The sequence below is a fragment of the Dermacentor silvarum genome, chromosome 9 (genome assembly GCF_013339745.2).
Source record: "Dermacentor silvarum isolate Dsil-2018 chromosome 9, BIME_Dsil_1.4, whole genome shotgun sequence".
NCBI lineage: Eukaryota > Metazoa > Arthropoda > Arachnida > Ixodida > Ixodidae > Dermacentor > Dermacentor silvarum.
This window is the reverse complement of record NC_051162.1, coordinates 130517916-130543712: the sequence shown is the minus strand read 5'-3', so window position 1 is coordinate 130543712 and position 25797 is coordinate 130517916. Positions and strand designations below refer to the sequence as shown.

The following is a 25797-nucleotide window of genomic DNA, read 5'->3' as shown; positions in this document are numbered from 1 at the left end:
ACACCGTGGCCCACTAGATTCGGAGAGCAACGACGGAACAGGGCTCTCCGCGGGTCAGCTCGCGAATAGCCAGCACAATAACTGCGCGCTTATTTCGCATTCTATCCCATCTCTGAAGCTGGCGCAAAGTAAACAAAGCATCCGCGGGATGCTTGCTTGCGATGTAAGAACTCGCTTTCGTTCGAAGTAACTATACGTTCTCCAGTCGTCGCCTCGCAGCAGCGCTCAGTTGGCGCGCGCTTTGCTTCGACACGCTCCGAGTTCTGTGGCGACGCTCGCTGCCGTATTATTGTCACGTATCGCCGCGGTCAGCAGCAAATGGTCCTGTATCCAGAACGAATCGCAGAACACGAAGCGTCAGGAAACTTTAACGTGGCATCGCAGTTTTCAGTTTGCCGTCTCGTTTCGTCGCTGGAAAATTTCATCACCGCCCACTCTCGACGCCGGCAAGTGGAAGGGCGGTGGCTGCTGCGATGGCGTTCTTCGCCGAAGCGGCCGTGCGAATACGGCGACGCGGACGTGGACCGCCTCCCTGATGTTCTGAAGCGTGCGGTGGGTGGCACTGCCAAGCGTTCTATATGTACGCAGTGAGCAGATGACTGCGACGACTAAAACACATTGCGTCAGCTTTCTTTACGTTCTGGTATAACAGAGATGTGCGGCTGTAACCGCCGCGCAAGGAATCTTTCAAAAAAAGAATTTGCGTGGTCGACAAAGTGACGAAAACTGTGCCTCCGGCATCAAAAATTTGTGTTACTGAAATGTAGGCGTGAGACATGAACACCAGAAGGAACGGAAAGGACAATGTAAGCGCCTAATATTAACTGCAAGGTAGCCCAGTTGTGAAAAATAACGCAGGTTCCACGCACTGTGGGAATGGATGTCATGCGAAGCATTTCGCAGGTATACCTATAGCTGCCCAGCATCGTTTGGGCTTACGAAAAGCGTTACCAGGTGGACCAACATGTTTGTGTAAGGTGAGCAGCTATATACAGGGTGTCTCAGCGAACACTTTCAAAAATCCTTAAAGGTTGCCTGTGGCAGATAGCACAATTCTAGTTGATGAGCTGGTATACCCGAAGAGGCGGACATTAGTTGCTCAAGAAATTTAAATGCATAATCGACTAATCAACAAAAAATTCACTAATTAAGTTTTTAACTAATTACCCGATGGCCCATATTGCAATTCAGAAAATTGTAGCCGTAGAGTTCATAAGCCGGTTCCACTTAAAATTATTTCTCAGGATGACACCAGTTTCGAAATATTAATTCCCGAACTTTGCGGAGAAATGCATTGGCGTTCCAGTTAAGTTCTTAACAAAACGTCGCTTTATGCATTGAAGCACGAACTCCACTTCAGGCATCAGGTGCAACGTTGTGGAGGCTAGAGATACTTTTTGCGCAGGTTGCGTTGGCACTTTGAGATAGTTCGATGTTCTTTTACCGCAATTGTGCGAAGCTGTTCTTTATATAGGCTCAGCGAAGCATCGACGAAACGCGTGGAGGTACACGTTTTCGGGACCGAACTGCTCGCGTAGCTTCCGCAGCGTTGAATCTGATGTCTGAAACGGAGTTTAAGTCAGCTTTGGCAAGGGAGAGGTATGCGTGCTATGGCGGCCTAATGGCAAACAGTGTGTCAAGGCTTAGACGACTGTTGCCGGAATGTATGTATTGCACGCAGATTATACCAGTAGCGGTTGGATGGTATTTTAAGGAAGTGGTGTCACGTGTACGATTCCTGAGTGTGCGATGTTCGCCTGAATACCTTATTGCGGTTAAGAGGAAAAAGCTGTATAACGACACAATAAATAATTTACTCCCTACCCCTTTGTACATAATAGCCTTATATGTACAACGGAGGACAGGGTCCGAACGCATTGAAACGTGTAAAAAGAATGCAGGTGCCATCAGGCATGAAGAATTTCGTTTTAAATTGCACACTTAGGAACACTCTCCGTCACAGCTTAGAAGAACGGGCTCTTTACATGCCACGGGGTTCACTCTGCTTCATAAGTAAGCAACCAGAAACAATACCCTAGGTCACGTTTTTCTTCGTTGCTCGGAAGGCGTTTATTTCCGGGACATATTACAGCACATAATAAAGAAAGGATTTCCTTTAGACCCTCATGGCATCATATACTTAACATTATATCACACTGGTGGTGATGGCGCTGGAAGAAGGACGTCCCCTTACATCTTTATTCTGCCCTTTATATAGGTTTGTAGCTGCCTCCGATTACCTGGCCGAATAATGTTTCCCAGCGCGGTCGCTTGGTGCTTCGCGACACATCGCATGAACCAACGTTCTTTTAGAGCGCAGCTCATAGGTGCCCGTTTCTGCGTTGAGCGTCGGCGTCCCTCGGCGTAACCGACCGAACGAGCATAGCAAAAGTTAAAAGAGCGAACGCGGAGCGCAGCGGGGGATGAAAGACGGCGATAGCGAAAAGAGCGCGAGTAGGGAAACCGAGGAGAAGGGTATGGCGAAAGCGTGAAGAGAAAAACGTAGTGCCGTGCAAGAGGTCTTCTGCGGCGACGATCGCTACGAGATGGCGCCAGAGTAGCGCGCGTCATCTGTTCACCGATGACGCCATCGATAAGGAATGCGGCGAGCGCGCCCACCGATATCATATATGGAAACAAAGCGCTGCATGAGCGGAAGTCTGTCTGCGGCGGCTGCTGTGAATCGCGCCCACGCGTCACCAACGCGCTGCATCTCGCGATCTCCCGATTAGCGAGGCAGTCGCGCCACACTTCGCTCCGTTTGCAACGTGCCGCGTGAGACAGACTGTCTGCTCGCCAGCCAATATATCGCGAATTTGAAAACACGTATAAAGCTGCGCTCAAATTTCGCATTAGGTAGTATCGTAATCGTCGGTGAATTTTTTGAACGCTTCATCTAGCCAAATTCAACACGGAAAATGCTGCGCCGTCTTCAAGGTTTCTCGCCCGCACTGACGTAACGAACTATATTCGTCTTGGCTGCGCTGGTCGCGCTCGTGGCGGTCAAGCTGATCCAGCTCACACGGGTGGTGACAGCGGTGGCAGAAGGACGCCCATTTACATCTTTATTCTACCCTTTGCTGGTTGGTAACCGCAAGTTCATTCCTAAAACTTATCTTGCCCCGCATTTTTGCCGCCCCCACCTCCGTTGCCGCCGTGTTGCTCCATCAACGCCATCATCTGGGCTACATCAAAGTTTCGCCCCTACCTCTATGGCAGGCCCTTCAAAGTTGTGAGCGACCACCACGCCTTGTGTTGGCTAGCTAACTTGAAGGATCCTTCAGGTCGCCTTGCACGATGGAGTCTGAGACTTCAAGCATTCGACATCACTGTCGTTTACAAGTCCGGGCGAAAACACTCTGACGCCGACTGCTTGTCTCGCGCCCCCGTCGAACCACCGCCACAGGACGACCAGGATGACGACACTTTCTTGGGACCCATCAGTGCCGACGAATTCGCCGAACAACAGCGAGCCGACCCGGAACTAAGGAGCCTTGTAGAATACCTGGAAGGCAAGACCGTCACATTGCCGAAGGTGTTCAGGCGAGGATTGGCGTCGTTTTACTTGCAAAACGACATTCTTCTAAAGAAGAACTTCTCGCCTCTCCGAGCCAACTACCTCCTCGTGGTACCCTCAGCATTGCGTCCAGAGGTTCTGCAAGCTCTCCATGACGACCCAACGGCTGGACACCTCCGTATTTCCCGCACGCTCACGAGTATACAAGAAAAATACTACTGGCCTCGCCTCTCTGCCGACGTCGCCCATTACGTAATAACATTCCGAGACTGTCAGCGACGCAAAACACCGCCGACAAAGCCAGCCGGACTTCTACAGCCGATCGAACCACCTCGCCGACCGTTCCAGCAGATCGGGATGGACTTACTGGGGCCTTTCCCGACGTCCACGTCCGGGAATAAATGGATCGTCGTAGCTACGGACTACATCACCCGCTACGCCGAAGCAAAAGCCTTGCCCAAAGGAAGTGCCGCCGAGGTAGCCCGATTCTTCGTTGAGAACATCCTCCTGCGTCACAGTGCCCCAGAAGTCCTCATCACCGACAGAGGTACGGCCTTTACGGCAGAACTAACGCAAGCCATCCTGCGATACAGCCAAACAAGCCATCGCCGGACCACCGCCTACCACCCGCAGACGAATGGCCTCACCGAGCGCCTCAACCGTCGCCGACATGCTGGCAATGTACGTCGACGTCGAACACAAGACGTGGGATACCATCCTTCCGTACGTGACCTTCGCATACAACACGGCCGTGCAAGAAACGATGCACGTGGCGCCGTTCAACCTGGTCTACGGAAGGAATCCTGCAACGACGCTTGACGCCATGCTACCGGACGTCACCGACGTAGAAAATCTCGACGTTGCCACCTATTTGCAGCGTGCCGAAGAAGGTCGACAGCTCGCCCGCCTGCGAATCAAGAGCCAGCAGAGGACCGACCGCCGACACTACAATCTCCGACGACGCTACGTCGAGTACCAGCCCGGCGACCGTGTTTGGGTCTGGACTCGGATACGCCGATGAGGACTTAGCGAGAAACTGTTACGTCGCTATTTCGGCCCTATAAGGTCATCCGACGTATTGGCGCACTGGACTATGAGGTCGTGCCAGACGGCATTTCACAATCACAGCGGCGCTGGGCACGACCTGAAGTCATCCACGTGGTGCGTCTTAAGCCTTTCTACGCCCGTTGACGAACTTAGGTACTTTGTTGCTTTGTTATTGTTTTTTTTTCCCTCTTTATTACGCCTGGTTTTGTTTTCACTTTTGTGTTTGTTTTGTAGCATCGGGACGCTGCTTTTTGAGGGGAGGGTATGGAAACGTATGCTTGTTCATCTTTCACCGGTGACCGCTTTTCACCGGCTAACAAATGATAAACGTTATCGCTAGGCACAGGACGCGCCTGCATGTATCGGAAGTTTCTCGAACGTTATCGATGCTTCTATCCGTTGTCGGTTGTAACCGACGCTTACGTAATCTGATTGTATGACCTACGCGAATTGTCTAAAACTTTCTGGAAGACACGCGGGCACCAGGGAATAATCTGGAACCTTCGATGACTCATGTATAAAAGCCGACGCGTTTCGACGCTGATCAGATTTTCGACGATCGCCGACTGTGTTCGCCGCTATCGTTGTGCTTTGAGTGCAGCTTGCTTTTGTGGGCACAGGTTCGCCCAATAAACAACCAGTTTCGTCATACACAGTTTTACGACTGTTTTCTTCACTGTCACTACTACGTGTCAATACGATATTGTTGGTGTCAAGTGCTTTGGGCGTTTGGTGCTGTTTGCACTATGTGTACACCTATAGTGGGGCCGTGAAGAGGCAGTGCCGTTTCTGCAACGACTCCCTCCCCGCAGGTGGACGCTTCATGAAATGCTCCCAATGTGAGTACGGCTACCATCTCAGTGATTGTTCCGGGTGCATATAAACGCAAAGGTGAGAGCGGGCGCAAGGCGTAGCGATGTTCGGCGTGCAGAGCGCTAAAAGCTAACATAGCAAAAGGACAGGCGCGCGATGCATGGATTCCGACCTTTCGGTCTTCTTCGGAGAGATAACACGCAAACTAGACATGCTTGCTAGCTTGCCGCAGCAGGTAGAAGTTGTGTGGATGCGCGGCCGTGTGAGACCCCCCAAAGTGAACGCTTCAATTCAGCTAGGCCGCTATCTTGGACGCGTTCGAAAAGCCGACGTTCGGTTTCGTCTCACGCCATTGTCCAGGCCACGCCGATATCGCGGCCTATAGGCCACTCTAGGCCAATCGCGTGAGGCGAAACCGAACGTCGGCTTTTCGAACGCGTACAAGATAGCGGCCATCTTCAAATGTCTCAAAAATACGATGAAATACTGAGTCGTCAAGTTGCCCAAGAAAAGGAAATAACCAGCTTGAAGAAAAAGGTATCTGAACTCGGGGAGGACAATGCAATCCCAAGCAACATTCAGCAACACATAACCTCATTAAACGACCTTGAAGAGCGCAGCAGAAGTTGAATGTTGAAGTGCATGGAATAACGGTAACTAATAATGAAAACCTCCTAACAAAGCTAAATGAAGTAGCAAAATCGGTGAGCTTGTCAGAGCTGACAGCAAGTGACGTCGAGGCGGTACATATACTGTACGTTGCCTTCGAGACAAGACGAAGTACCCGGAATCATCGTGCGATTTTCACAGCTGTCACTGCGAGAAAAATGGACTGAAAATCGAAAAGTTTTACGAATCATGAGCTCAACCATTTCAATCTGTGAAAGTATGACCGTACAGAACCGACAGCTTCTGCGCCGCGTGCACGAGGGAAAAGGCGAGTGCAAATGATTATTGCTTCGCGTGGCATGCGAACGAGAAAATTCCCCTTCGAAAGAAAGAGAATGAATCTGCGCTTGTCATTCGCTGCACGGCTGACTTCGGTAAACTGTGCAGCAGTTGAATTGTATAGCTACCCTATCGCTCGATCTGTGTTGTTTTTTCATGGAACCGGGTAAATTTATCTGACTTAGATACTATCATCCGAAGCCACGGTTCGAATTACTACAGCTGTATCCATTTTAACCTTAGATGTGGCAGAAACAAGACAGACGAACTTTTTTAAGTTTTTTTTTTTTGGCAGAATAGAATGCCGATTTTAGGGCTGCGCTGAAGGCCTTTCAGAGAGCTGCATGGCGTGATATACTGCAAGGGGCACCACCAGCGGCGTTGCAGGCGTCGCTTCTCGGCGGTGAGATGCGACCGAATAGAACCATTGGCGTTCGTCAGCGCCCAAAGAAAGGGTGAGCTATATTTACCTTGACGATTACTGTCCGTTCGGCTCATACCAGTGTGCGCGTACCACGCACGGTTCGGCCTGCACACAGCTGCTCAGCAGGAACGCTAATATGCGTGCACATAACGCTCATATATGCCATATATGCAACAGTACAGCCAGAACGCTGCCCCGGCTATACGGCAGAGCTGATTGAGCGCAGCGTGACTTATAGTCTACGTCACGCGTCGTCACTTTTACGGCCAAACGCACTGCGCTTCCGGGACATTTTTTAAACCTCCTTGGTTCTAACCCTCCATGCGCACGCCACGCATGCGCATCGAAATCGTGATTGCACGATCAACGTTAAAGGCGACGGCGCGAACGCGCCTCGAGCGTCCGTATAATTTTCATAGCAAGAAAACGACACGGCTTTGATTACCACTGGAAGAACGGCGGTTTTCGTAATCGGCGGTGCTTAGAACATTCGAAATCACGAAAATATAGTTCTAGAATTAGTGCCGACCCTGTACGTGGCTATTATTTTAGTTTTGAAGCACCGAAGTGTGACCGACGAACGCACTTTCTGACGAGTGCATTCTACAACCTAGTGTGATTAAGCCTTTCTGTGTGGCCGTCTGCGAATGACACTAGCGTCGAAGTGCACACCCTCAAAGCGTATTCGCTCGTCTGACGATAGCATTAGTTTATGCATAAAGAATCGACGTGGCCAATGGTGAGGTTACCGCCTATTGCAGCCAAATCACCAAATCAGTGCTGACAACCTACTGTGTCCATATATCCCTAGAATAACCCATAAAAATCCTAGTCCGCCTGAGAAATCCCTAGCTTTATATATTCATGGTTATTTTCCCAGAGTCGACAGAGTCCGCTCTTAAAGTCGCGCTTAGTAATGAACACGGTGCTAATGACGGTACTGTAACAGCGCGAAAAACGAGGACAAATGTTACAAAACTCAAAGCGCGTGCTAATAATTTTTAGCTGAACTCATCTCATACTGCAAAGTCACTACGAATTAACTCAAGTTCGTCAAACTTTCTATATTGACGCTTTATTGCACACGTGCTTCAAGTGGCTGCAGTTTTTAGCACCTTCAGTTTCCCGAGACGACACGTTTTGCTATTTTAACGCGATAGCATTAAGGGCCCCGTGTCGGATTAGGTGTCGGCGTGGGCGCGCCGGCGTCGGAGAAAATCACCGCGGCCGCGCAGGCCCTCCGCGTGGCGCAAGGCGTTAGTCAACAAAATTGAAATTCTCGAAGTGAAATCCGTTAGAAAACGTAATGTACGATTTAACCATAACCTAAAGACATGATAGCGTCGGATTGTAATTGAAAACATAAGTCTGTTACGAAGAAACTCAAACACAACAAACCCCTTTTCCAGCTTAACTACCATACCAACAGCGGCGCGCCCGGGTAGGTTACTTGCAAAAACACCATCCAGATGGCGCTCGCCTCCTCGGCAGCTTAAAACGGCAGCAGCGCGCGGAGGCAAATGTGGAGAAAAAAGAAAGCTGCAGGTTGCCGGGAAGCCTGACAAGCATTCAGGGATATTTGAATGTTATCTCGTTCCACTCTTAAAGGCGAGGCTTAAGCGTCCTCCAATTTTTTTGCAGTCTCCCTCTCATGCCAAAACCGGTGAAAATGACTAACATACACTGAGCATTCCCCAAATCTGCTGATTTCTGAAATCCATGTACAAGATTTTTATTACTTTCTTCCTGAGCAGTGCATTATCCGCTGCGGATATACCGTCGTTTGCATATATAGATTTAGTTTGATGGTCCGGCTATTTAAAGTAATTCACATCCATGTTTCCGTTGATGGTCTTCCAGTTCGTCGATTCATGAATAAACTTTAATACAACAAGATTTGCTTTGTCAAATAACTTTCTCCTGCCAAAAGCATAAACAAATTAGGGAATACAAACCACCTGTTTTAACTCCATGCCCATCTGGAACAATCTAGAGTCCCATTTGAAAATGTTGCCATTAAACAGTTTCAGATCGTATTTGAGAACGTAATTGCTTTCATTGCTTTATTAAGTACAATTTCCAGGTTCTTGAAATAGGCTTTATAGTTGATGTGTTTGCCTATGTAAGTTTTAGCCACTTGTACTATTTTGTAACGTCAATTCCTACCTAGGCTTATTGAAAATTCGCTTTAGCCAGTTATAATAGGAGGCCCTCCAACAGTTTTTACCTTTGGAATCGTAGGAAATTGGAACAGCAGATTGAAGGCTGCAGAAACAGGTGATGACTTTCTCAAATGCCAACGCATTTTAATTGGCATACCGTTAAAGTAAAATCACTTGCCGGCAACGTACTTTTCCTTGCTAGCTGTAATCAGTTTACGTACAGCATATTGCTTCTATATATATACTAGCCCAACGAAGTGCGGAATCCCGCCATATTGAAAGGGGCCGACACCCCCGATGGTGCTCATTTCACAATGCTATCAAGGTTTTATTTCCGTCACAAAACCGACTTTATATTGTTATGATGCTACCTGAATTGCCACTTGTGAAATCAATTTTGTGATCTCGAAAAAAAAAAGTTACGTAGAATCTCCTCATGGGAGTTATCTGAATGATGCCTAAGCATTTCGTAGTGACGACCAAGCGTTGAGTGTTGACACTCAACACCGCTGGTAATCCTAGCACTGCTCAGCGGCGGCGGTCGCCTTGACGCCATTACGGTAAATGCTACAGCGCTGCGACGTCACGAACTACTGCGGAAGGCGGCGCAACGTGAACTGATGAGGCAATCAAACTATTGCAGGTGCGCTGATGACGTTCCGATCCGAAGCCACGGCTGCTCCACAGTTCTGGCTTACTAAAGGTGCGCCTAGTGCGTGCCTGATTGCACACGTCACGTGGTCACAGAGACGCGCTCGTGCCACTGCTCGCGCATTCGTCGTCGTCTTCTTCCACAGCTTGCTGCTGGCTCTATCTGGAAAGCGATCGTCCAAGGACGGACGGACTATCGGACAGTTTTCGCGTTGGGTAACCATAGAAATACTAACGCATTTAAATATATAACGCAGCTTTTTTTTAAAGCATTGGCTTTCTTTGGCGACCGCCTTACCAGAGGCTCAACGTTTCAAAAAAAAAAAAAAAATTACCGCCCTTCCACTCCGTGAAGATGGTCGAACAGCGAAGCTGTGTTAGTTACACCGACTGTTACGAGTGTTACATGTCCATGTGTTGCACGCGATGCAATTGCGTAAACACAAGTAAACAAAGATCTACAACAGGAACTTATATTGAAACGTTGCGCGGCGAGAAGAGGCTTCGATTTCCCACGCTACTCGACGAGTTCTCTGGTCGAAACCTGCCGAGCCGCCGCCAGGAGCATCGGCTGCAGTCAAGGACACCGCGCGCATTCGGTGAGAACGCGGGGAAACGCGGACGGCGTCGGCAGAAGCTCTGCGCGTTGCCTCGTTGGTGCTGCTACATATTTGCGGTTCTCTCAGTGTGCGTTTTTTTCGCGTGAGGTTTCTTTCATCCTCGCGCCCAGCGCAGTATCTCATTGGTCGCCTCCTCCCCCGGCGCGGCTCTCATCCGCTCCTGGTCACGTGACCTGCGTGACACCGCCGGGCGGACAGACGCCAAAGGATCGACTTAGAACAGCTTCGCTGTTAAAAGACGGCGCCTGCGTCTTCGATTAGAGGCGATTTGCGTCTCAACGACAGCGTCTCAACACGCTAGCTGTCACGAGGGAAGAATGCGAGAACGCTACCCTTACCACCGGCACAATTAAGCGTCATTTCCTTACATATATTCCCTATCATCACAACCACATGGTGGTATACCGTGCTACAGTGCGGTTCTTACCGCTGTGTTAGAGTGCAGGATCATAGGGATGGGCCCACGAAAACGGTTAGACAGTCATAAGAAATCGCGGTCACTTCCCAAAGTTTGATAAACACATTAAAAGTGAGCGCGCGGATATTCTATGAAGATAGAAGTTACGGGAAGGCGTTCGTTGCAGAAATTCGCTGCGCGTCCCTCATAGTACTGTGGCTCTATGACGCGTTTTTGTGGGTATATCAATTTGAAATATTAAACATTCGTAGTGGCAGACAAACTTGCTTATGTTTCAGGTAGCACGCAGTTTTTTGCTTGTTCAGTCATTCTTTATATCTGCACCAAGTACATATCTACAGGGCATTGACGGGGTCTGGGAAACGTCACCATTTCTTATAAAGGGCTCTTTCTTTTGCTCTTGTGTCGTTACCGCAGCTCCGGTGTTTCTAGGTATTCGTGCTGTTTTTGTGAATTGTATTTACATTTCGGTAGTGTAGAAGAGTAAGCTAGTAAGTGCAGCATTGTCGAGAATAAAAAAAGCGCGATGCACAGAGCAGAGAGCGCTCCTGTTTTTCCGTCTTGCTCTTTGTCCTGTGTATAGCTCTGTTTTATCCTGGACAATGTTTACACTATAAGATTTGCAAGAAAAAATTGGAGGACGCTTAAGCTTCGCCTTTAAGAGTAGAACGCGATAGCGTTATCGGGACCCGTTCGCAGCACATTGTTCGCATATGGCAAGTAGGCTTTATTCACTGCAACACTTAACGTGGGAAAGCCAGCTTACAAAAACCAAGCTTACACCGATCCCCTTAAAGTCGGCTTCACTTTTAAACTGAAATGCTGTGCTGGAAAGACGTTTTTCCAGGGGCAATATAAGTGGTCTTATGTTAAAATGTGAAGGCCCTAGCACCTTTTTTTTATTATTTTATTAATTGTTTGCTATTGCCCCGACGCGCGCAGGTCTGGTAGAAATGCTGGAAAAGGCCCGGGGTTTGTGTTTGAGTTTCCTCGTAGCAGAATTAGGTTTTCTCGTACATTCAGATTACAATCCGACGCCGAATGGTAAAGTCGTACTTTACCATTTTTCTGACGAATTTCACTGTGAGAAATTCAATTTTTTTTCACCAAAACCTTGCACCACGTGGAGGGCCTGCGCGGTCGATGTGGTTGGATGATTTTCTCCGCCTCCCGCGATCACACGCGGGCTGCCGACGCCGGATTTTCTGCGACACGGGGCCCTAAACGCTATCGCGTTAAAATATGACTTGTGTACGTTGAAGAATAAGCGTCTTTAAATAATTTGAGACTAAGAAATGCTACGCAACAACGCGTTTGAAAAGCCGAACAGTTTTTTTTTTTTTCATTCTGCTTTCTGGGATCGCAGCTATAGTCTTATTCAAGGTGCAGGTTTGGGCTATTTGATTGGTCACATTTAGACTAGCAGCGCGAGCTAGGTTACAAATAAATCGCGATTGAGTCAATAATAAATTACGTCATGGTTAATCGGCCAATTCGTCAAGCCCTAGAAAGTAGGCGTTTCATCGCAGGTGTTCAAGTGGTGTTAAAAAAAAAAAAACCTATCCGAAGCAGGTGGTTACAAGTTACTTATGTGGGACCTCCATAGTTGCCTAATAACAATATAGTATAGTTTTGACACAGAACACATCGAGCATAAAGGCTTTCTAGAATGCGTAGGAACCTCACAATATTTACAAAGAACAGGAGATATAGATGACTCGAAATGGCACAAATGACAATCACAACGTGCCACAGGACTGAAACAAGGTACGAAGCAGAATATGCACGAGGTCGATAACAAAACTGAACAAAATTATGAAGGCTTCAGATTCTCGAGAAAAGTGTATGACTGGGTTAGTTGATGATCTATTGTAAACAACGGCGCATTGTAGACAAGGACTGAGGACAGAAAGAGATGGGCCGGTATCTTGTAGCGATGCCTTTCCGGTAATAATGCCTTTTAGCGCTTATCGCGCTTTGTCAGTGGTCAGAGCAACGGTCTGCTCGCGTTAACAACGGGATCAGCCGGCCGTGAGCGGTGGATGATAAGACTAGTAAAGAAAAAGTCATAAGGCATCGCTACAAAATCGCGGCCCAGGCTGGACACAAGCGGTGACTTCCTACTAATATTTTCATTAAAAGGGCACAAATATATTTTTTTTCTTGCCACTCTTTCATCAGACTCCGGTCAAGTGCAAAGCATATGCGAGTGATATGACTATATAGGGTGTTAGTGGAGACTGCACTTATAGTCAAAGGTGATTGTGTCAGTAAACCTTGGCTTGCCTTGTCAAACAAAGATCTAGCATATCTTGAATGAGCAACAGATGGTCACTCTCCTAATATTCGTTGGTTTTTCTAAAATACTGAAAACCGTGCTGTCCTGTTTTTTTTTTCTTTTTTTTGCTACTTCCTATGGCCTTTTTTTTTCGATTGTGTTTTGCAACGTGGCAACGCAGCAGTTGATTTGGAAATCACGCGTGCGAGTGTGCATATATGTTTGCCCTTAGTAAAAAAATATCAGCTGAAAGTAGACTTTTGTGATTGATTCTCCGTTCGTTAGTGCGCTGTTGTCTACTTTAGATTCTCGACTAAGAACGATGGTGGCCGCTGACTACAACGTGCAGTGTGTAAGGCACTGTACTATCAGAATTGTGCCACTCGGAACAGATACAAGTTGTAGCATATATTGCAGCAGAAGCAGCTGATTCGATCACACAAAACAAAACATCAAATGTGATAATCACGCCAGTAAAAAAAAGTGTGGAGTAGAATTTTCACCAAGAAATTCAGGGAGGAAGAAAATATTCAGATATTTTCAGACACTCCCTTATTAGCATACTTGCAATATTAACCTATGTACAAGTGAGAAAGTATGTGACGACCTCGAATTGCCGCACTGAGCAGAATGTAATATATTTGAACGCATGGGAATTGCGTCCCGTTGCCAGGACTGGGGTCATAATGTGAGTAGAGGACCCGATGCTTTGACTTTGTTATTTCAGTGGAATATGGCGACAAGCCTGATGAGCCAATAATAAGCAGAGAACTCTGGTGTTTGTCGAATAAATTAACCCTGTATGCCCACTTCCAATTTACCTTTCCGGAGAATTAAGGTCTGCTTAGAAAGGTATACGTAGTGCCAAAACATTGACATGTACCCGCGGAATGGAATGGAAAAAAAAACTTTATTGATGTCCTTCGGAACGTGCACTAGCACGTAGCGGAGTTACTGTTTTAAGTTTGGAAACTGTTCATAGCTTAGTAATTTATAGAACTTATATTTTTTTCCTTCGTACTTGCCCTATACAAGAAGTCGTCTGACTGTAGTTCAATTACATCTAATTGAAAGAAATCTGCAGTACATGCACATATATCAGCTAAATAGATTTTGTAACGTTTGTAGTTCTTCCTTCTTGGTATCGAGGCCAAAGAAACGCTCGAAATATTGTTTGTCCAGATCGCTGACAATTCTTGTCGCCAGTAGATAAGAAAATGATGTATTACTCTCCGCACAAATCCTCGAACAGCAGCGGATATGCTCTCACTTTAAATTTTGCACCCGTTTCTCTAGAGACTGCAGTTTTGACCAGTATATAGTCTTTTATGCCCATGCACAGGCTATATATGAACGAGATCTCTCCTTGCAGCTTAACATTGAGCTTTCATGCGGTCCGTTAGGTCGACGTAAAAGGTCCATTTACAAAGCCGAGGTGGTCCTTCTGTGCAATAAACGTCCCCCCCCCCCCCCCCCCCCCCCCTAAAGTTAAAGGGTCTGACAACCGATTTTTAAGGACCTAGCTTTTTATGACGCAACGAAAAGCTCGCTCTCGGTAGTGTGTACATCTGCAGCGGTTACTTCAATAGGCGCATGGATATTTTGTAAGCAGATGTTTTCGATCTGAGCAGCTTCTGAAAAAGTAAGAGTCCCTCCTCCAGCAACGCTGAGAAGTGAGAGTGATGCCGATAGCTCGCCTCGCAAATTGTGAAAGCCGCCCATCGTTCTGCTTTCCCAGGAGTGAGTGCAACTGTGGTTAACCACCTGAATTTTGACCTTTTCAACCACTTTTAAAATAGAAAGCTGGTACAATAAGTTCGCGTTGTCGTTTAGACATTTCTTATACTTGTACCGCGTTTTTCGTCCAAGTACTGGCTGGCCTCCATCGTCGCATTTCTGTCGATAGACAAGCCAAGCCAAGTCGTGGAAAACGAAGGCGAAGGCAGCGCCACTTTTCTACTCACTGCAAACGAAGGCCTATCTGCACATTGTTAGTTAGAAAATAAAAGTTATAACAGAAAAAAATGTACTGCATTTCAATAATAAGAAACAGACCAGGAACCGCGTATTAACAAGTCACGTGGTAAGACCTCTTACGCATCTTCACGTTTTTGCCGCGTGGGGGCGCCAAAGGTAATTTCTGGCGACTTTTAGTGAAGAATTGAAAATACAAATTCACATTTAATAAGAAAAACATGGCTCGTTTTAACCAGTAAGATAGGCAATCTTTCCATCAGCGGGGTTATCTCGATTCATATTCTGAGCGGTTGTCTGTCCCTTTAAAGAGACGGGACGAAACTTCTTGCGCAGATCGGCCACCGAATTGTCGTGTAATATATCAGGACCCCGAACACACATTCCTTCTCGTTCAAAAATTCATGGAAGTGGCGGTGATTGAGCACATGCGACTTGATAACATTAACAGCTGAAATAGCAGGTTTCAGAACTAAACTCGTTTTTTAGTATATATGTTCCTTCAAATAAAAACTGGTTGTTATTCTGCTCCATTGGTTCTTTTTTTTTTCCCTTATCCCGTTGTTAAGCGCTCCTCCAAATAAGTTTCAAAAAGACATGTCCACGTATTTTTCACAGGTGAATAATGCAGCGCAAGATCGGCATCGGGAATTGTGCAACTTCAGCAGCTTTTATTATTTGCCCTGTACGAGTCCTTTTAAACTCCGACATCTTTTCTGCGTCATCAGTTGTCACAGATTTCAGTTTGCTCCACTACAAACTCTATGTGAACAGCTAGTCTTTTCTATTTCTTCAAAAATGACCTCTCCTGTTACCGTACCGTGCCTGTTGTGGACAAGCTTACTGCATGCTCTGAACTGAAGAAAGTAGCTTTATAATATACCGGGTGTTCCAGCGAACAATTTCGAAAAATTTTTAATGCTTGCCTGTGGCAGATTGCACAATCCTAATTCAATAGCTGGTCTACTCGAAGAAGGCGGACATTACTTTCACAAAAATTTTAATGCACGATCGACTAATTAACAGAAAGTCACTAATTAAGTTAACTAATTAGCTTGTGGCCCATATTGCAATTCATAAATTCTAGCCGTGGAGTTCGCAAGGCGATCCCACTTGGAACGAATTCTCAGGATGACACCAGTTTCGAGACATCAATTCCCGAACTTTGCGAAGAAATGTATTGGCGTTCGTTTTTTTTTTTTTGTGCTGGAATGCAGAAAACGACATTTTGTTAAGAAAGTGACGCTGAGTGGAACTGTTTCTTTGGCTCCATGTGCGTGGCGTTTTTTTTTTTCACATGATTGCTCAGAGCTGCTAATCGGAGCATCACGCGCTCCTTACGCCATGGTCGCATGAGGGCCTTGATTCGTCGGCGCTGCGTCAAGACGAGTTGGCGTCGTGTGGTGATCATGCAACGGCAGCGAAACCAGCACCCAGCCTGTCTCTGGCGGAGGCGCAGCGGAGCGTTGGCGGGGGGAAAACGGCCCGCCTGTGTGGGGCTGGCCGCGGGCCGCCCCACACAGGCTTGGAGTGCAAATATCGTCTACAGATCTAATTGGAACTGAGGGTATCTTTGATGTAAATTATCAGTGATAAAACTATTTAGGCTTACTTCTTGTCCTTTATGCTAACATATCCAAATGGAAGAAAAATATGCGTGAAACTATGCTGTCGAAATGTTTGCTGCTAATGAATATTGAAAGCAGATGTTGATATGTTGAGGTTAGCACTAATTTTTTTCCTTCTAACGCGACAGCGTTAAGGACCCCGTGTCGCAGAAAATCCGGTGTCGGCTTCGGCGTTAAGCATCTGAATCTGGCGGAAAAAAAATTGGCTGTGGCTTAACTCAGTTTTGCCTGGGTGTGCGTAGCGAGAGGTACGGTTAATCTTATTGTTTAGCTTGGTTCTCTCTACGGTTACTTCTTTATTGTTTAGCTTCGTACGTCGGAGTGTTTAGGTTTGGTTGTTACCTCTCGTTAAGTTATGGTTACATTAAAGACTAGATATTTTTAAAGTGTAACGAATTTATTTTGAAAGTCTTCATCTTGTTGTTTCTTAATTGTTACAAACACGGCCCGATGGTCGGTGAGGCGGGAGGATACGGGGTTGTCGTCCAGTGACTTGAACACGTTTCGGGTGCTATCCTAATCTGAATCCACTCGCCTGGCTGCTTCGTACTTACGACGCTTCTCGAGGCGTGCAGCTCTTTCTTCCTCCGTCTCCTCGGCTCACTGCCTCCTCTTGGTTTCGTTCCGACGACGAAGCCTGGCTTCTTTCAGTCTCTCCGAGTCACTTTTCATATCTGCCGACGAATCCCACCGAGCCGCCCTTCCTATATATACGATGCAAGGCCGGCCCCTCCTCTGTTGCAAAGCGGTTTCACCGGCTCAGGCCTCCTCTGACGTCATGCCAGATGTAAGCGGCGAACGCTTGCAACGCAACTGCGGCGGCGGCGGCGCGTCGCCACGCCATGGTAACTCGAGCAGACGACGCCAGATGGCGCGGCGAGCGGCACTGCCAGCTGCGGCGGTTGCTAGGCAACGGCTCAGCTCGCGGTGCGGCCACCAGCCACGGCGAAACGGCGAGAATGCGGCCAATGTAGCTCTCGCTAGAATAACCATGCCGAACCACATCATACCGAACCACCCCGACCACACAGGCCCTATGCGTGGCGCAAGGCGTTAGTGAACAAAAATTTAATTTCTCAAAGTAAAATCCGTAAGAACAATCGTAAAGTACGACTTAAGGCGTGAAGCACAACCTACAGGCGTGAAAGCGTCGGATTGTAATTTGAATATACGAGAAAAAAAGCCTGATAAGCAGCCAGGGATCTTTGAATGCTATGGCGTTCCACTCTTTAAGGCGAAGCTTCAGCGTCCTCCAATTTTTTAATTCCCCATTTTTACTTCTGAAGTACATGCTCTTTTTTCGTATATATATATATATATATATATATATATATATATATATATATATATATATATATATATATATATATAATGTAATGTTCATCACATGCCTGGCTAGAGGCCTGGTCGCCGCTGGTCGTCAACCGCTGTTTTCGCGGAGTGCTTAGGTGCTGGATTGGTTTTCCTCTCTCGCTCTAGACAACTTATATACCAGCTCAGCGTACGCGTGATAGCTCGATTCACGTAACTCACCTAGGCCTAAAGGTGTTAAGCTCAATCTGGCGACTGTTTAGTCTGCCCAGTGAGCGCTGGCTCGGCCTCTCGCTTCATCTGCATCATGCAGCTCAACACTTTCGTGCCAAGAACTCCTTTAGTCGGGAATCTTTCATCCGGGTCAGCTTATAGTCCACGCTTCAGGATGACTAGCTGAGTTGGCCTCGCATAACTGCTGAAGTATAATGCAGTGCTAAAAAGACGACATAAAAAAAAAACATTATGGTTGATCCGTCTTTACCACGAAAGTGAAACGCATCTTCACAGAAACTGTTGCATGTTTGCTTCATGAACTCACGGTCCGCTGCAGCGGAAGGCGCACGATTTGCGGGACGGCGACCGTGTTTCATGTTTGCGTCGCGCGCCGCGTCCTGTTGGCGAGCGGCGTTGAAACGCGCCAGGCGTCCCAACGCCCTGACTTGCCCGCGGGCGTAAATCATCCGTGGCGTAATGGTTTAAATATCGGGCTTCTGTACTAGAGGTCCTGGGCTCGAATCCTGCCGTCGGCAGAATTCGCATAATGTGTGCTTTATAATTTATTACGCAGTACTTCGTTGAAAATGACGAGTTTACAAAGTCACGAAGCCGTTTACACTTGGTTCTTTATTCTATATGGCTACACCGCGTTGGAGCCTCCGCTGCGCTCTGACTACCGAAGCGCTCCCTGTCGGCGCTCGTTAGTGTCACGATGCAATACTTCGCTTCAGCGCTCCTAGATGACGGCACGTCACATCCGTTGCAGGAAGTCATTCGTGAAATCCAGTATAAAACACATTCGTGTTAAAAAGGGATATGAACACGAGCCCCTTGTGTGTGACTTTACAGCACTGTACCTATACTTCAAGTCAACAGTTAAGTTCAGACATAATCATTTCCCGCACAGTTCTACTCAGTGTAATCAATGCCAGCTAGCCTGTCTTATCGGCTGTTAGTGTTGCTTATAAGATATTGAGGTTTTCAGGCACAGGATGAAAAGATCGTGCTACAATTATCATTATCATTGGAATGCTGTTATAATAGTTGTATTTCAAATGAACCACATTGTAACTTAATGTACAGTTGTTATCGTCCAGTTAAGGTATACAGGCGAATCACCCATTGCCAACACATGGCCTATAACATGTGGAAGGTGAACAACGAGGGTCTTATGATTTATATGCGTCTCCCCAATCAGTTTGGTTGTTCAGCGTCCTGAACTCAGGTATACATGCTGCTCACACTGAAGTAAAAATGGCATTGCTACTTTAGTGCAGCCAGGTTAAAGCAAGCACCACGGGAGCTGTCATACATACATAACCAGTGAAAACACGGGTAATGCGTGAGATGGAAATTCAAGACTATGAGCAACAGGAGAACAAGGTGAGAGAGCAGGAGCCAACGTTTCGACAAGTGGACTTGTCTTCTTCAAGGCGTCATATGCTCTCCTCGGCACAGCATATACAAGTAGGCTTCTTCTGAAGGGGAGAGAAGGTGAGGCGGGTGGGTGAGGTAACGAGCGAGAGTGTGTTAGCGGCGAGAGGGTAGAATTGAAAAGAGAGATAATGCGCTACTGATAGTCGGTGGAGGAATTTGAGGCAGCGTAACTTAGATGTTTCTGCTCTTTACACTAACATATCCATGAGGGAAGGAATTGAAGTCGCGTAAAAGCCCCTCGCAGTCAATGCTCAAGCGCACGCTCCTGAAGTTAACCTGTCACTCCTCGAGTTCTCACGCTCAACTATTTCGAATTCGATTCTCTTCACTACCTACAAACTTTCGGCACAAGCATGTGAACACCATTCGCTCCCACGTATGCCACCATTTTCATGGGACAGCTTGAAGCAAACCTGATAAAATCATACCCTTAAAAACCTCGCACCTACCTGCGTTACATTGACGAGATATTCATAATATGGGAACACGGCACAAACGCGCTAACCGACCTAATTGGCCATTTCAACCGCTTTCGATCACCCGAGTATTAAATTTGTTGCTCACCACTCTCCTTGTCAGATCAACTTCCTCGACACGACGGTTTACATAGGAAATGGAAAACTGAGAACAACACTTTACCGGAAGCCTACGCGGATAGCCGGCAGTCAGTGGCGTAGCCAGAAATTTTGTTCGGGGGGGGGGGGGGCTCAGATTTCAGCGCGGCCTCCTCCTTATAGAAATTGTCGTGGGATCAAATGTATGAATAATAACTGCATTGTCAATTTAATTGTATATTAGATGCTGCAAACGAATTATTGAATGCTATGCACTGTCCATTAAAATATGTATGTTTTCATAATAGAATACATTCGTATGCCCCAAAAATTGTGGCAGAAATAACTGCTATCAGTGCTTCCGCGTTTTTTTTTTGCCTAATAAATCAGTAAAGAAAACAACACATGAACTTTAGAACTATTGACCCTTTTCGCGGAGCAGTTTGTTTTAGAGAAACGAGATGGCGCTCACGGCGGCGCGCCATACCTCTCCTCAGCGACCGCGCACGAATACGAAACCATTACCGCTTCTACCTTGCTTCTGTGCGATCAGCTGTCGGAAATGCAACTGAGTTTTCGATAACACACTGTGCTCCAATCATGCTAGATTGAATAATGTGGATTGAAGACGTGTGCAGTAGTTGGCTGCAAAAATAGTGACTGGCATGTTAAGGAATAGAATGAATCTGTGCGGCGAAGTTCGCGTACCGCTGCTGCAATTGTCCGAACGTGTTACCGGCACTTCGTGATGTACGGTTTTCCTCGAGGATACAAAAATTTACTCATCCGCCAGCCTCCTATCGCTAACCTTCAAAGACAGGGCTTCATCCCCATAACGTCGGCAAGAGTGAGTACCACTCGTTAAACAATGACAAAGGGAGTAGCGCCGCTTCCTGTCATAGTAAGTTTCGCGCACGTTATCTATACACATCTGTCCAAATTGCAGGAAAACTTACGCCCACTCTATCGCCGACGTATCAAGAATAAGTGAATGGGCGCACACTTGAATATATGCGCACTGTATACGCACAATAAATGACGGACTACACCTATGGCGCAGCAATGGTCGAAGCTGAATGTTTCGTGACAGTCCACAAGAGTAAGCAAGTTACTAGCTGTAATATATATTTGCTACAAGGTATTACAATGTACAAAACAGCTGCGTTGCAAGCCTTGTGCGCAGCAAGAACAGATCTATCGGATTCGGAACTGAGCACACCCGCGAGCGATTAGGCAGAAAATAATCAGATAGTGGCCACACCGAGGAACTTCACTGAGTCAGAAACTGTCAAGCCACTGATTCAAAATACTTGCCGAATAAAGAACAAAGAGCAAAACACACTAATCCTGACTGAATTCATAATCGCAAAGCTTGAAATGCATATTTAGCCCCGCTTTTAGAAGCACCATATACACTGCTTGCGCCGTTTGGACATAGCTTAATCAGCTCCGAAAGCGCTTTTGCATGTTCTCTGAAGCTGCAGGTGATCAAAGCTTCGTGTCGTCCACCTAGTCACCGTCTACGATATCTTCGAAAAAAGAGGTTTTCTAAGCCGCGCCGGCGTCATGCACTTCCATTGTAAACAAGGAGGCAACGGAGGCAGTTGAGGCATGCAATGGACGCGTCATCACGTGATAAAATATGGCAGCGCCCACGGGATCGCCGCGAAAAGGGCCAATATCAGTTCGAAACCAGCAAAGCACTGCATGCAGCTTATATGAAAAACGTAAAGGCCATGAAACAAATAAGTTGAGGACAAATATTTTGATGAATCTTTGTCATTCAAGAACCTTGTTTACATTTTTCTACATATGCAACGGCGAGGAAGAAACCTCAATGATGCTATCCCTCGTTGCAGTCGATTGCGCAGGAGCAGCTGTAATTCGTCGTGTATTGTAATTACACCGAGATAATACTCACAGCAGTGAGTACAAATGAAAAGTGGGAGTTCTGCAAAATATATATTAGAAATGCGAAGATAGAATAGAATATACAAATGCGAAGATACAACTCGCTAAAAGGCAAAAAAAAAAGAGTCGCTGGAAACAAAGTTCACTGCTTGTATACACAAAACCTCGCAATAAGATATTTAAGAATACGTATGAGTCTCCAATAAAGCTACGTATTTAAGCAAACCTCAGTGTATATAATGCGTCAAATAAGACAAATAAACATGTTGCTCAGTCACAGATAGTAAAGTTTACGCATAGAAAGACAGACGATCCAGGCAAGAACAATACTATGATCGCAGAAATCGCGATATGTACTTGGACCATGCTGCGGTCGCAACAGTGCCATGTGGGTAGAATAATAAAGGAATAATGCATAAATCAGCACGAAAATGTGTAATTTAACTGCCTGCACAACGCCAACAATTATTCTGCACCCAAAATAAAGGTGGGTATTCCTTCGTTTCAAAAAAGAAATAAAAGCAGGTAGCTGAAAAGGAAAGAAAAGGACAAACGAAGGTCACAGATGATGCGGTAAGTTGAACTACAGAATATCCGAGTGTGTTTTTGGCGAACGGCGCGTGGGGCGGGCTTTCAATGAGCAAGGTCGGTCAAAATTGGTTATTGGTATCCTCGTAATTTTTCTATTCGCGTGATAATTGTGATCACGATGTTAACTGCTAGAATAAATGGCGAAAATTTCTGCGGTTTTAAAAGCTAATGAACGGTCATACGTTTTCATAATTAAGAAGTTATGGACCTGAAGAAACAGTGCTTTTTACTTGCATTGATTTTTGCTGCTTCGCTATCTAAAGGACAAACTTCTCACGGCGGGAAAGTTGAGCGAAGCGGTCAATGACTTCGGACACGCAGATGCCGACGTCTCTGTCGGTGTATAGATGCGCCAGCCTAACCATGCGTTCCACAGACATTGTAGAGCGCAAGTAGTTTTTTAGTAAACTATTGTTACAAAATATTCTCTCTTTGCTGGCAGTGGTCACTGGAAGGGTGACTAGAAGCTGCAGCAGTATTTACACATTTACATAGAACCTGCTGTCGCAGTGAGAGATGGGCATCTATTCCGGTGCTAAAACCTGAAACACTCCCTTGATGTCGTTGGCATACTTGTTTAGGTACCTTGCAAAAACAGCAGGCTGTTCGATTCCAGCGATGTCCGTCGTTTAGTCAGGAAGTGTGGAGAAGCAGCCTGCTTTTGAATCTAAGCTTTCTTTGATAATGTCAACACAAATTTCTATAATTTGGTTTTGTGCGTCTGGGCTTAAATACGAGGCAATATTGGAGCAACTTTCCAAATGGTTTTACAGATATGTATCTCCACAATCAGCTCGCATGCGAAGAAGCACTCTGAAAATGCCTGTATTTTCAGCGGGGGCATTGTTTAAATCCATAGGGCCCCTGTCCCTGTGGCCACGGCGAGTCAGACCTTGTCGCCCGCAAAAAAAAAAAAAAAAAAAAAAAAATCCTCAATAATAGGTTGTTCACTTTCTTCTGTTTTCTCATATTTTACTTTGCCTGCCCTGGTCAAGCTGATCAATCACATTGAGCACGCTTCCTGAAAATGTTTGGAGAAAATTATCAGCTGCTAGCTGACAGTCACGGTGATAATTAGTATTTTCGTGTGTGTGGGAGATTGCGAGCGTGTGCTTCCATTTATGGAACGGCTTGGACACGAGCGTTCCAGTGCGCGCATGTTGGCCCAAGTTTATAAGAACATTAGCCCCATAAAGTTCTAGAATTGAAAATCTTTTAAAGCATGCCTTTGGAAATATCAGCGCACCTTTCGCGTCAAACGTTTATGAGAACTTTATACCCATAAACTTTCGTAATTGAAATCCATGCGCTCCGTTTATTCCGCGGCCGCTGCGAGATGCCGCAACGCGCCCGCTCGCTATCGAAAAGCCGTTGAAAGGTTGTGCTCGGATGGGGCTCCTTGCGTTACGTGACTCCAGGTGCAAGGGCGTTGTCATGAAATCCAGCCCGAGTTCGCAATGTTCGTGCCGAAATGTCTTTTCGAGCGTGAAAAGGACATTGTAGACAAAATCCAGCATGATTGCCGTCGTCGGTGGTAGTTTTGGTCGGCGGTGCATGCCAGCACGAAAAAATTTCGGGAGGGGGGGGGGGGGCTGAAGCCCCATCAGCCCCCCCCCCCCCCCCCTGGCTACGCGCCTGCCGGCAGTATTAGACTACACCAGTCATCACCCGCGACACTGCAAGCGAGGAATTTCGGTCGGACAAGCGAAACGAAAAAGAAGAATCTGTAGCGAAGACAACGCTTATATCCACCACCTAAATGACCTTAAAGCAACGCTTGCGGAACGAAACCATCCACAAATTCCTCTCAACCAGGGTAATGACGTCGCGTCAAGATTAGAGAGGCAGTCGGCATTAGCTAAGAAACAACCTACACCAGAATCTGATAGACCACCAGCCTTTATAACAAAATATTCGAATGCCCTCCCAAAGACAAACAACATCCTACGAAAATACCACCCAATATTATCAAGTAACGAGCGTCTGGGAAAAGCGTTCCCGGATGTACCAAGGGTTATCTATCGCCGCAACGGAAACATTAAAGACATAATAGTGCATGCAAAAGTCAGCCAACATCATTCCCCCGTAATAAAAGCATCTTCTTGCCCCAGGTGCAAAACCTGCAGGTACCTTCAATGTGAACTTAAAATTAAAAGCACCGCAAATAGCTACACACACGAAGTGAAAACTAGCTTTACTTGCACTAGATCCGATATAATTTATATGCTTGAGTGTTCCTTCTGTAAGAAGCAACATATCGGCGAAACGGGACAATCAATGAACATCAGGCTAAGCGGACATAGCGCGGACACAGCTAAAGAGCTTCCCAATGCCGTCGCCGAGCATTTCAACCAGCCACGTCATTACTTTGATGAACGTAAACTCTACATACTACAGTCAAATTTCCGTTGTGCGCGAGACAGAAAATATAGAGAATCGTACCTCATCCATAAGTTCAAGACATTGCAGCCAATACGCATGAACGTTTCAAAGGGAGCTTTAGAATCTATTCGATATGCTAAACTTCAAAGCATATAGGCAACAGCACTTAGTTATTTTTCATTGAGTTGCTTAGTTTTTTTTTTTTTTTTTCATTATTCGATTGTCAATAATATTCCAACCTCCCTTTGCTTTCACTCATTCCTTTAGTTCTTTTACTTATATATACCCCCCCCCCCCCCTCGTTTTTTTTTTTTTTTTTTTTGACGAGCACCACTTTTTTTCTGCTGCTACTTTTATTATCTGTGTCAGCCACGATAGTTCACTGGCCTCCAGCGGAGCAGATACCGCCCCGTCGTCCAGGCCCCTTCGACGAAAAGAGGAACCTACAATGACGCGTCAACCGGCTAACACACGGCGCTGCCTCAAGTTCCTCCACCGACTATCAGTAGCGCAATTTCTCTCTTTTCAATTTTCCACCCTCGCCGCTAACACACTCTCGCTCGTTACCTCACCCACCCGGCCGCCTTACCTTCTCTCCCCTTCAGAAGAACCCTACTTGTATATACTGTGCCGAGGAGAGCATATGTCGCCTTGAAGAAAAGTCCACTTGTCGAAACGGTTGGCTCCTGCTCTCACCTTGATCTCGTGTTGCTCATCATACATAACCAGTGCTTGAGAAAAAGGAGGCGTTCGGAATGAATGCTTTAGAAGAGAATACATTCCGCCCTCCAGCAAAATTGGAAGGGCCCAGCACTCATTATTTGCTACTCTGAATTGCACTTGTGCCGCTGCGTTCACCGGTGACTTTTGATTTCTTTTTCATTGCCACTGTACTCTGTAGAGTGTAAAGTC

General features: G+C 46.5%; 1 protein-coding gene across 1 annotated transcript in view; it reads right to left on the bottom strand.

The window, feature by feature from the left end:
- The window catches only part of LOC119464299 (motor neuron and pancreas homeobox protein 1), an 82238-nt gene that overhangs the window by 6324 nt on the left and 50117 nt on the right, over positions 1-25797 (bottom strand). The window lies entirely within an intron of this gene.